This window comes from Trachurus trachurus (genome assembly GCF_905171665.1).
Source record: "Trachurus trachurus genome assembly, chromosome: 21".
NCBI lineage: Eukaryota > Metazoa > Chordata > Actinopteri > Carangiformes > Carangidae > Trachurus > Trachurus trachurus.
The window spans coordinates 25,947,772-25,961,052 of NC_139899.1; the positions used below are offsets into that span (position 1 = coordinate 25,947,772).

The following is a 13,281-nucleotide window of genomic DNA, read 5'->3' on the forward strand; positions in this document are numbered from 1 at the left end:
CGCATCAGCTGTTTTGCATGAATTTACCTCTAAAACAACTCTGTCTCGTAACGTTCTGTTATTATCTCATAGCGTGGTGAATGTGCAGGTCACAACTTGTCCACCAGAGCGTTTTGGAGTTGTTGGATTGTGTATTTGATGAGTTTGATGAGGGAAACCAAGAAATCCCATGAGCCTCTGTAGCGTAGCTCTGAGCAGCTCGCGGCTCTGCTCCGCCGTTCTAAAAACAGCTTGCACCGACAATTAAAGGTAACGAACCTACTCCTAAAACTATAGGGAATATGGCAATGGGCTAATTCGCCAAAATGTTGAACTATCCTTTTAATGCAAAGTCTAATGCAAAATGTGATTTGTGCTGTAAAAGGAAAGAAAGAAGAGTTGTTCCCTGAGAGAAAAGAAAAACCACTTCTGTCCTCCTTTGACATGCCTCTGCAATTCTCCGCAGTCACACTCAGTCAAAGGATCATTACGAGTGATTGGAAGACACGCTGTTATGAAAGGAAAAAGATTTCCCCCCGAGGCCGCCACCACCAGTGTCAGTTGTGTGTTGTTGTTGTTGCTGTTAGACACTGAAGTGCCAGCACTGACGAGGTTTAATTAACAGTTTGTTCGGCTGAGCGTGACGACTCCACGCACGGCGCTCGCAGAATGTACTTTTTTTTTTTTCTTTCTTTTTCTTTTAAAAATTTGTGACACATTAATTCTCATCGGCTTTGTTCAGCATCTTCTGTTCTAATTGATTGTCACCATGTTGAACCCCATGAGTAGCTGCATACCACAGAAATGTTTGTGGCCCCGAGGCTGCGTCCAACAAAGGGAACCAGCCACTGAGATGTGTCTGTTTTTTGGTTTTTTTTTCTTGCCGTATCATCAGTTTAACATCAGATATGCGTTTTACATGTAGTCATATGAACTGAAACATGTTGTTTTGTCACACTGTGTCATCATAACAAGAGCCTGCTTGTTGCAACGCGTCTTCTGTTGTCCTGCATTGCTGGTGCCTTATAGTTTGTAAAGATCAGCCTGCGTTTTTCTATGGATATTTATTTTTGCATCTGCTTTAATTAATTAATCAATTAATTAAAGCAGATGCAAAAATAACCCCCTTTTTTCTGGTTTGGTTACTGAGCTGAAAACAGAACAGTCAGCACTTGAGTATAAAACATCCTTTATCATTACTCCTCTCAGCTTTATGTATGTGTGTGTGTACATTAAGAAATGTTCCCATTCATTTCTCTAGTGTATTAATTCCTGCTTCTGCCATTTAACGTGTATAAACTTCAAATGATGTCAAGTAAGTAATTATACATCAATTATCAACGTGGCTCTTTAAGAGAGAGGTTTTGATGGATTAAACATAACATCAGAGGTTCATGTGCTTTGGCTTCAGCGCCTGAAATTAATTGGATGAAGGTTTTTTTAATAACGAAGATTAAACTGACTTGGTTGGTTTCATTAGCAGCATCTGTGTTAAATACATGATATACTCTTTTTGCTCTCTCCACCTGTGATGTCTTTTGTTTTCCATTTTTATTTTGTGGTGGTTGTCACTGTTGAGGTCAAGTCTTCCGTTTACTCCAAACAGAAATATGAAATTAATTTGAAATAATAATTTATTTAAGTAGCTGTATCATCTGTAATACACACGGTTGAGTCTTTTACTGAACATACTGATTTCTGCAAACTGGTGAACTTGAGCGCTTGTTGGTTGAAGGATTGAGAAGTAAAGACGGCGTTTACACTGAGAGTAATCATCTGAAATTCCAATTACTACATTGGATTTCCTTGAATTCTCTTTATTTTATTTACTCCTGTCGCCGCCTCTGAGTTAATTCAATTCAGCTTTATTTATATGGCTCAGAACCAAACCATACATCACGTCAAGGCACTTAACAGAGCCTACGTTTGAGTCCAGACTAGAGAGAAACCCAGCAGTTTATAAACAGACACGAAGAGCAGCTGTGGCCTATAGATTGTTGTATTCACCGGTCGTAATAATGGTATTAATTATAGTGATACTTACAGGTGTAATAATTATGTTATAATAATAATAACAACAGCAACCAAGATGGTGGGAGAGATTGATAATAATGTTGATGTTAAAGGGATGGTTTAACATTTTGGCAAATTGGCCCATTGCCATAATCCCTATAGTTTTAGCAGTAGGTTCGTTACCTTTAATTGTCGGTGCAAGCTATTTTTAGAACGGCGGAGCAGAGCCACGAGCTGCTCAGAGCTACGCTACGGAGGCTAATGGGATTTCTTGGTTTCCCTCATCAAATACACAATCTCCAACTCCAAAACGCTCTGGTGGACAAGTTGTGACCTGCACATTCACCACGCTATGAGATAATAACAGAACGTTACCAGACAGAGTTGTTTTAGAGGGAAATGCAGAGACTGCTTGCTGAAAAACTGTTCCTGACGGGAACGCGCATCAGCGGTTTTGCATGAATTTACCTCTAAAACAACTCTGTCTCGTACCGTTGTGTTATTATCTCATAGCGTGGTGAATGTGCAGGTCACAACTTGTCCACCAGAGCGTTTTGGAGTTGTTGGATTGTGTATTTGATGAGTTTCATGAGGGAAACCAAGAAATCCCATTAGCCTCCATAGCGTAGCTCTGAGCAGCTCACGGCTCTGCTCCGCCGTTCTAAAAATAGCTTGCACCTACCAAAATGTTAAACTATCCCTTTTAAGTTACAGTGGCAGGTCCAAATCCTGCAGCCACAAACTACAGGAGAATAGAGAAGTTAATGTTATGCAGTAGTTTGAGAGATGAGAGAAGTGCATCATGGGAGTTTAACAGTATAACAGAGGGATGGTTCAAGGCTCAGCTGAGCGTTTCTCCAGCAGCGGGACATCCTGATAATAATGAGTTATAGCAGTGGTAACAAATGTATGGGCTAGGTCTGATTTTACAATATAGCACATGTGTTAACAGTCTGACTTGTTTCATGTGTGAAATAAAGTACGAGGTCAAAAAAGCTGCCAAGGAAACATCAATCAATCAAAAGAACAAACCATCTCATAGATCATGTTCATCTGAGGTTTTTTAGGGGCCAAATACAACAACTTTAATTTAGCCAGAATGTAAAAGTAAAACATTACAGGTCACCAAGGCCTTTAGTTTCACCACCTTCATAGATAAATACAGCTGGATGTTTGGATTTCCTTCAGCAGGAACAACACAATCCTTTATTTGGGCTTCATGAATGGGAGTGTGATTTTGGCCGGTGTTCAGGTTTAACTCCTCTAAAACAAACACGGCTTAAAAGTAACATGTTCAGAGACAATCTATGGTTATTTTCAACACTTTTCCCCCTAAGCTACCTATCTTTATCCCTCACTGACTTATTGTCACACTGTTTCCCTTTGTTGTTTTGGATGCATGTGCTGCCACGATGTGTGACCTCTACAGGTTAAATTCCCTCAGTTTTTTCCTCATTATTGCCTCTGTGACTGAAAAATTAAAGTTTGGGAAATGCATCTGAAGATTTTCTCTCCCCCCTCCCCCTAATATGTGTGTTTTCTTTTTTTTATGTGTCCGGGTACATCCAGTAAGTTTTGTGGAGCATGTGCTGTCCTCTCCATGTGCGAGACACTGTGATAGCATAGAAGAGTATGTGCCTTTATTTGCTTTAACACTGATTCACGGCCTCTGGCTCATTAGTAAAGGATTCCTTCCCAAAGCCAGAGAGGAGTGACTGAGTTATGTACTGATATTTTTTTTTCATTTATCAGAGAAATGCATTGGAGGAAGCCCCGCCTAGAATATGTGCGGTCAGAGAGGAGGAAGAAAGTAAGACCTCTCACTCTGTTTGCTTTTCAAAGTCACTGAATAAGCGGTTCACCACCAACTAGCGCCCCTGGTGTTGGAAATCGAAGCAAGCTGCTACTCCGGGATTTAATTTTCACAAACACTTACTAATTTCGTACAAACAGAAATTTAGCTAATTGTGCCATAATAACTATTTCAAAGATGCTAGCAGGACTTATTAGTCAACTATTCAATGAGTCAATCTACTAGTCACTATCTTTTAAAGGGATAGTTCAACATTATGGCATATTCTCCTATTGCCATAATCCCATAGGGCTAGGTTCATTACCTTTATTTATCGGTGCATGCTGTTTTGAGATCCGTGGGGCAGAGACACGAGCTGCTCAGTGAACACAATGGAGGTGAACGGTACAGGTGCCCTGTCCCTCATCAAACTCATCAAATACACAATCCAACAACTCCACAACGCTCTCATGGAAAAATTGTGACCTGCACATTCACCACGCTATGAAATAATAATGTAACATTACGAGGCAGAGTTGTTTTCGAGGCAACTAAATCCCAGACACGGCTGTTGGGCGGAGTGATATCAAAAGCACAAGTTGTTCAGAGTATTTGTGTCGTAACGTCACACAATTAAAGCAGAAGTAAGCGATCCGGTCGTTTTGGCTAACGCTGCGTTCCAGGTAGGCTTTTGAAATCGTAAATTACAGCTTTAAGTCACAACTTACGACTTTGTAGCGTTCCAGGCAACCCACTCGTGTTTTTCCGACCTGTTTTACCGGTGAAAGTCACTATAACGGCCACTCGTAACTTCCGACCGGTGAACTCGCACCAGATCGAACTGATACAACTTCACAGGTCGGAGTTACGAGTTTCCTTGAACGCACCATAACAGTCCTCGTCCCTACGTCGCCACATTCACGGCGTCCCTTGGCTGCACACACAGCCCTGCATGCCGTTCTCTCTCCTCATTGGATAAAAACTGTAGGATACGATAAATGTTTTCTTTTCGGCTCAGAGCAGAGCAGAGGGACTGACAGACCCGTGTTTCGGTTCAAACACTCTATGTAAGTAATTGCTGTCGGAAGATAGAACTATTTAAGACTTATATTAACACAAATATATCACTTACTTCTGCTTTAAACATGATTATTTCATAGTGTGGTGAATGTGCAGGTCACAACTTGTCCACCAGAGCGTTTTGGAGTTGTTGGATTGTGTATTTGATGAGTTTAATGAGGGACAGGGGACCTGTACCCTTCACCTCCATTGAGCAGCTCATGTCTCTGCCCCGCAGATCTCAAAACAACATGCACCGATAATCAAAAGTAGTAATGAACCAACTGCTATGACTGTAGGGATTAGATGGCAATAGGCGAATTTTCCAAAAATGTTGAACTATCCCTTTAAGACATTCCCAGAAGTGCAGTAGTGCTTCTTTCCTTTCAGCTTTGGAGTTTTTCGTCGCTTGGACTCGGACTCGGACCCGGACCGGACTGGACCGGACCGAAGTGAGCTCCTCGTGTCCGCCATAGACGATCTTCGGGCTCGTGCTGACGTAGGTCGGTCCCTCACGTGACCTGAGGAATGTGAACAATGCAGCGAGTGTCCAACTTTGTGCTGCATTTCTGATCCTGCTGCCTGGAGTCTGGGGAGAAAATGGAGGCTCATTTCATCACATTATTCAGCCAGCAGCAGCTCCTCCGTCTGCTTCTTCACTGAGCCGCACCGACGGACTTCTGGTTTTTACTTTTTCTAAGTCGCCGTTTGACCGGATTCACTCTCCAAATCTGAGTTACAGTTACATTGTCGCGACTTCTATCACATGGTAAGTTGAGAGTTACCTTTTTTGGGGAGGGGAGTGGTGTTGGTGTTGGTTGGTGGTGGGACTTATTTCCACGACTTGTTGCTGCTGAGGAAAGGAAAAGAAAAGAAAAGAAAGTGTTAAAGTGAAGAGGGGGAAACAAGAAAACAGTCTTTCTGCAATGGGGCAAGTTTTCTGGTGTTGCCCCCCCCTCCTCCTCTCCTCTCAGCTGCCCCTGCCCCTGAGCCTGAGCCTGGGACACCCACCGTAGAGAAGGCCAGGCCACAGGACGTTAAAACAGGGGTTTCCTATCGCTCTCACATCCACGGGGCCTCTGTCTGCAAAGACTGTAAAAAAAAAAAAAAAAAAAAAAAAAAAAAAGAACTACACAGACACCATTTTGTAACGGGTTTAAAAACTTTTCTACAAAAACTTTGTGCAAGTTTTCACAACAGATTATTCTCTTTTTAAAAACTATCAGCCCCTGCTGATAATTTAAAGTAATTACACATATGCTGAAAATGCCTTTTTTCTTTTTGCAAGGGGCCCTAAATCCTCTGAATTATAGCAAATCCAGATATGTGTTGGTGTGATTTCAGTGTTTTTAGTGGAGTTTAAAGAGCAGGGCCGTGTGCATTCACACACACAACTCCGTGTGACATGAGGTTCAATGTCTTTAAAATGAACCACCACATTATTGACCCCCTGTTTTTTTTGTTTTTTTGTTTAAAGATTCAGATTATGTGGTGGATATATTGTGACTGTGTGATGTTGCCATCAAATGGGACAATGACTCAGATTTGTATTTGTTTTGAATGTGCAATTTCTCTCCTTAAAGTCTTGCATAGTTTGGCACTGATGCAACCATGTGTTTCATTCAGGTGTGTTACTACACATGCACACACTCACACACACACACTTTGCAATTCTGCTTACACACTAAAATGCCATTTAATTCCCAGCTTTGTTGACTCTTCTCAGTTCAGGTGTTTTAAGGATACAGTCCTGACCGATGCAAGCAAAGGCATATTTTATTTATTTAAACGTTAAAGTATATTTCCTAAGGTTGAAGGTCAGGCTTTTTTTTTAACAGTTAGACCAGTTGTACCTCAGCTGTGATGGTGCAACAGTGTGTCGTCAGGTATCGGGCCACAGCTGGGTTCAATTCTGTCAGGCAGAGTGGAGGCATCTGTCAGGGAAGAACCACAGGGATGACTGCAGTGGGAAATCACCACTGGACTACAAACAGATGCTGGCAGATGTTGGCTTGGCTGTGTGGGCCATTTAAGCTGTGTTGTGTTGTGTTTTGTCGTGTGCACCAGCAGGTTAACCAGGTTCCTGCTCTTGATATAAAGTAAAAAAAAAACAACCTGGGTGGTAAATTGGTGATGGAGGTGAGAGGGAAACTTGGTCCGAGGCCGGTTTGGTTTGGTCGTGTGCTGTCGACGTGTGCTGTGCTGTGCATGAAGGATGTTTTGAATGCAGGAGTTGGACTTGATTGGCTCAGATCACAGAGTTTCTGCTGCTCTACCTGTCTGTGGAAAATGTGAGTTCATACACAGGAGAGTTGCAAAACATAGAAATAAAATAAAGCAGTGTTTCCAGAGGGAGTTAGTTACCACTTAAAGCTTTCTGTTTATCAATGACAACCTTCCTCTTTGTATGAATATGATATATAATATGTAGAATGGGACTCTACTGAGTATGTTTCTCAATCGCTGTGTCCAAGGAGCTTTACACTTTACATGGAGCTTGGCATAATATGCATGGAGACCAGTGCAGTCCAACCTACCCTGCCCTGTTTTTGAAACTGTTATTTGTTGTTTAGTAACAATTGTTTTGTATTTTGTATTCGTGTTTCCACGTTTCCTTGGAGCTCTTTGTCAGTTTTGTTTTGAAAAATACTATATTACTCACTTATCCCGTGCTGTCCATCAAATCTGTCGGCGGCCTTGGCTTCACAGTTGCCAATAAGGAAGGTCTGCTCTTTCTCTCCTGGCCCATAATTTGCCAAATGGAGCAGAGACATTACTGTGCAGATTCTCCCAGATCCATCAAACGGCGTGGACATAATCTGGGCAGCACCGATAAAAGTCTGGCAGCAGTCGGAAAAGGATAAGACGTTAAACCGTGATCGATTGTGCTGAATGATAATAATAAAAAACTCGACACATTCCTTCCTTCAAAATATTGTCAAAATAGGCAAATAACTCAACAACAGTACGACTACAGCATGTTTTGGCAAAGGACAGGAAGTCCCAGTGAAGCCGAGGTAGAGATATGATGGACGCTATTCTGAACGTGGATCTTCTTTAAGCTTTAAAATGATCTAAATTAACAAAAATTTTGATTCATTAAGAAATTAAAAGCCAAATATTTTGTCGAAAATCTCCAAAAAGACACTTTTCCCCCCTCCCACTTCAGTGCAGATAGAGATGACATCTTGTGGCTGTTCAAGGAAGTGCATGTTAAAGTCATTCACAATGGCTTTGACTTTCAGCTGAACGGTTGTTTTCTCAGCGCTTGAAAATATCTGTTGAAAACACAAATATTTCACTTGATTCCCGTGAAAATCGGCTTAGTTATGGAGTGACTTTTTTTATGTGATCATCTGAAAACGTTGCTATTTTAGAAAAGTTGTAAAAACAAGTGGGATTATTTAGGGACCTGCGTGTCTGTCGTCCAGTTCAGAGTCAGAGGCTTCGGTCTAGAGTGGGGTCGAAGTCGAGACAAGGTTTAGATGTGTGCTGATGAGGACTGTTACATATGCTGTGTTTATGAGGTGTGGTTTTCTGCAGAAATATGTCTACGGTTGGACCAGCTCCAAGCGCCTTCCCACAGCCTATTTCCAGACGGAGATCATCCATAGGCCCTTTTTTTGGGTTTATTTTGGTCAGCGTAGACTGTCCCATGATTCAGCCGTGGTATGAGTTTACTTGTAGTTACTTGTGGAATGGCATGCTCATTGGTCGGACACGGCGCCTAAAGCATTGCAGGAATGGAGGCAAGAGATCCCAGAGATGGGGCAACATTTATGCAGCCTGGCCCCACCCTACAACCCCCACCCCCCGCCCCCCACCCCCCTGCCTCTCACCAATATAAAAAAACATGTTTTAGTCTATACAAAGTGTTATCTGTACAAACAGTGAGTGCTGTGTCTTTCTTAAAAATGGCCCAAAGGGATGAAGGGAGCGAGAGAGGGAGGGAGGGGTGGCGCAGCTCAACAGCTCCTTATGTTTGGCTACTCTGGTGTGAAAGCCACGATCCCAATCTTCATCTACAGCTACTTGATAGAAGCGTCTTTATTTTTTAGATATGGAATGTAAAGAGATGGTGAATGTGTGCAAAAATCACATTAAATAATCGTATTGATTTTTAATGTAGTGAGTTTATACTCATATATATAACACCAAAATGTTCAGAAGTGGTTTCTCCCATTTGATTTAATGTTTATAAACAGTGTCTCTAAGAAACCATGTTTTCAAGTTGGTTTGGTTCAATGAATACCTCTAAATGAAGAAGAGACAGGTGTGAATTAGAGGTGTAGCAAATCTACAACACTTAGCTGTTCTAATTATAGTGCATAGTTGCTAGAGTCCCACAAAAAACCACACAATGATTTATATTTTTCTTGCTGTTAGTGTATTTGACTTTTCAGAGCTGTGGACATTAAAATGTACCTGGTCCTTTATGATTGATGAGTTGATTGAATATTAGCAATAAAATAAATCTTAAATAGTTGGATGGAAAGCAGGTTAAGTGATTGGCAACTGGAAACAATGTAAATAACCAGTTATCAACAATAACTGGCATTTAAGTTTAAAAAGTTCATAGTTTTTTACCTGCTCATTAATATGGATGTGTTCCCAGCGTTGACAAATCTATAGGAGGTTGTCTGAGCCAGTTCATACAACAACTTCATCTTTATTTAGCTATCTGTTGGGACAAATCCAGAATTTGGACAAGTCCAAAAGTGGGCGGGGCCACAATGGGAAAACGGTAGGCTATGTTTTTACTAAAACAGGATAACGGCTCACCTCACCTATAGATCCACGCTTTCGGTACAATTGAATCGTCACATCTGCACAAATCACTGTACCAGATTCAGTATCACTGTACCACCTGAAGTTAGACGTAACCATGAGTTATATTGACTAGACATTTTTTTTAAACAACTGAACAGTTTGCTTTCCTACCTTCGTTAATGAGGTGTGGTGTCGGGACGAAAGGTTTTGTGATGTATAAAATAATAGATTTTCTGGAGGAAACGCCTTCAACTCATCAATTACTTTCATGTGTCAGGGGAATTGTGGGTAAGATACTTTTACTAATCCATCTGTCAGTCAGACCTTTTAAGAAATACAGTCCAGTCAATTAAAGTTTTTATTGCTTAACTAAATAGTCAAAACAGCTGACAAGATTTTAAAACCACACACCAAGTCTAAACCTGCCAGAATTGGGATTTTATCTGGCAGACTTTCCATGATGGTAACAAACCAGATAGCTATCTGGAGACTAGACATCACCTGCCAGCCAAACGGAAATCTCCAAAGATAGTTAAAGTGTGAGAGAGCTGCTTGGTTGGACAGGAAACCAACCGGCCTGTCAGTTTCAGGTGACTTCTGACAAGATGTATTGCTTGGTTTGGAAGGTGAAAGTGAGTGGAATCTTAACAAACCACTACATCTGCAAACATATAATATTTCCTCTGCCTTAATCATCTGGCTAGTCCAACGGTTTGGTTTTTGTCAAATGCATTCAAGCGTTGAAATACGAACATGATATATTTTCCATTTTGTCTTTCAAACACATAAATTGTTTGACTCTAATATAATGTTGAGAAGATCAGATGTGGTCAAACATGCAGTGAAAGTAGTGAAATTGATGAATTGCGGTGATATTCAAGCTAGGGATGCAAACAATTAATCGACTATCGATTAATTGTCGATAAGAATTTAATCGATTAAATTAAATTACTTGCAATTAATCGTTCCTTTCCAATGGGAGTTTTACTGTGAAATGTAAACAAGCAAAGCCGACATAATGTAGCGGATCTCTGTGTAAACGTGTGCAGCGCACTGCAGCTCACAAGGGAGAGAGGGAGAGGAGGTGAAAAGAGACAACACTGTTACCTGTTGTAGCTATACGGGACTCAGGCTGTACCATCGCTAACACACAGACGACCAGTGAGTAACGAGTCAAAAAGCCGCCGACACGGAGCTGCCTGAGGAGTTGTAATGCAGCCTGAACGCAGCTCAAACCCACGGTGCCTCAGCACGGCGAACAAGCTTTGATAAACACACCGGATCCGCGCTGGTTTGCAGTATCCTTCCGTAGTTTAGCCGGTCGCTACCGGAGCTTAATTAAAAAAAAAAGAAAAGAGAAAAAAAAGCGCTCGTTGCGGTGCCGCGGAGAACAGCGCGTGTGTCCACGCTGTGTTGGTTTATGTAACTTGAGAGGACAAATGAACCACATGTTTATTGTCATGCATTGCTGACCTGGGCATTGTTTCTCATTAAATTAGAAAAAACGTTCCTATCATTCCCCTTTTCCGTGCATGGTTGAAGGAGACTGGCTCGCATCCACACTCCCACTCCCTCCTGCGCCGACATGTCACCTTAAGTCACATAAATCAGTACGGGTGTGTGGACACAACCACCTACGTATATTGTTGTCAGCGCCTCATCACCGCTGGTGTTAAAAGGCTCTGTTCTTTCTGCAGTCAGGTTAAAGCGCACATCCGCCGTGTTGGTAAGCAAATAATCCCTCTGTATCAACGGAGGAAACCGTGCTTGAGCAGCTTGGGTTGGAGGTGGTGTGGGTCCGGGCCAGCGGGGGACGGGAGGGGGCATTCGGGCTTCAGCGCGGTATAGAACAACTGGCCCTGTGAGTGCGTCCTTATTTGTGGCCGCTGCAGCGCCACACGGGCTTTGCCTTTCAGCAATCAAGCGCTGTTTTTGTCAATGTTAAAAACAATAACAGCAACAGCTGTCAGCAGCTGAGATCGCTGTGCCGTCACCATAGAAACGCAAGACGCATTAAAGGTGTACAGAAATGGCCGTTTGTCCTGTTTGTCGCGCCGAGTTGTCACGAGCTACAACACGAGTTTACCCGAGTGAGGAAAACGAATTTGATTGGTCGTTATCGAGCGGGCGGGATATTCAAAGCTTGGGGCGAGCCCGAGCTCCGTGTGTGTGTGTTGTCTCAGACGTTTGAATGACGGATGACGGATCCAATATCAGTGGCTGGTGAATCGTGTACAGGCTGACGTATAATCCGTGCGCCTGCATTATCCAATGCGAAAAAAAAAATACACACTTTCATCCCGGATTTACTCAAAAATAGAATTTTGCAAAAAGTTTGGCCTACAACGTCTGAAAGATGAGTTATCACATTAATTTTATGACCCAAAGTGGGCTCAAATTCAATTTTCTTTTCTGTACACCTTTAAGGCTCATTCGCAAAACACCTTTCAATGGAAACACCCGCAAATGGCAATTGCACTTTTTCGAAGTTTCAGAAATATCACTTTTATTTTGCGAAAATCTGTAATGGAAACGCAGCGGTGTCTCTCATCTCATCTCATTATGATAGGACTTCAACCTCAGAGCTCTCTGTCCCAATAACGTGCTACTTAAACATTTTCATTGTGCTGTGCTCTTAAAATAGTAAATTAACAAATACTAGTGTAAAGTCCATAAGGAATGTTGATCTTAAATTTTCCCCTTAAATGTAGGTTCTCAGGAAAATTGCCGCTTATCAATTAATCGATCATCGATCGATAAGGTCTATCAACTATCGATTAATGAATTACTCGATAATTTGCATCCCTAATTCAAGCAATTTGACCAATGAAAACAGACTAAACAACTTTTTTTGGTTGTTGTTTGGTAGTATCCAAGTTTCTTCAGACATTGATGATCCCCAGAAGAAGCCCCACCACCGCCCTAAAGGTTGATATTCTTAGTAGGTAAAATGTCTTGGCAACCTTCAAATGGATTGTTATAAATTGTCCCACAGATAGTCATGTACCCCTCAGGATGAATTGTTATAACTTTGTTGATCCCCTTTAACATTGAATGAAGAACCATCATCAGGTCAAAACGGCCCATGTTATTTTTCCGCCCTGGCAACAGTAAATTCCTGTTGGACACTGAATCTTTGTCGCTTTTTTTTTGAAGAGTAAAAATAGGTAAACTTTACAGATACAGGATGTGGCCTATCAGCAGCCTCGGTACAAAAACACTGGTATCAGCATGGGAGCGTTGGATTCCCAGTTACAGCCAAACACAACTTGTGCCACGGTCCTTTCTTTGTGCGTTTGTTGCAGCCTTTTATGCTTATCATTGTCAATCTCCTTGCCCTCCCCTCCCCTCCCCTCCCTCCCCTCCCCTCCGTCCTTCTGGTAAACCGTCCAAACACCCCACGTCTCATCATCACGTCTCCCCAGATGCACTGTAAACGCTTCACATTTGTATCGTCGGCCCTCACGTGAAGCTCCTGACAGCAACATGTGCATTTTGTTCCGCACGTCGTCATCCCATCTGCCCCGGAGGAGTAACGCTGCTGTGGCAGAATGTGGAGTATGTTCGTCCAGATAAGACTTTCAAATGGTGTTAAATGTCCGATCACAGGGGAGCATCGCATCGCAGGCCGAGGGGCTGAGGCAGGGAGGGCTCCTGACTTGTTTTGA

General features: G+C 42.1%; 2 protein-coding genes across 3 annotated transcripts in view; both read left to right on the forward strand.

The window, feature by feature from the left end:
* Nucleotides 1-13,281, forward strand: part of pla1a (phospholipase A1 member A) — a 119,982-nt gene that overhangs the window by 106,061 nt on the left and 640 nt on the right. The window lies entirely within an intron of this gene.
* The window catches only part of lats2 (large tumor suppressor kinase 2), a 36,419-nt gene continuing 28,570 nt past the window's right edge, over nucleotides 5,433-13,281 (forward strand). For both annotated transcript variants that reach the window (XM_083997147.1, XM_083997148.1), the window contains exon 1: nucleotides 5,433-5,612. The gene's annotated coding sequence lies outside the window, so the exon portion shown is untranslated. The remainder of the gene's footprint in view (nucleotides 5,613-13,281) is intronic.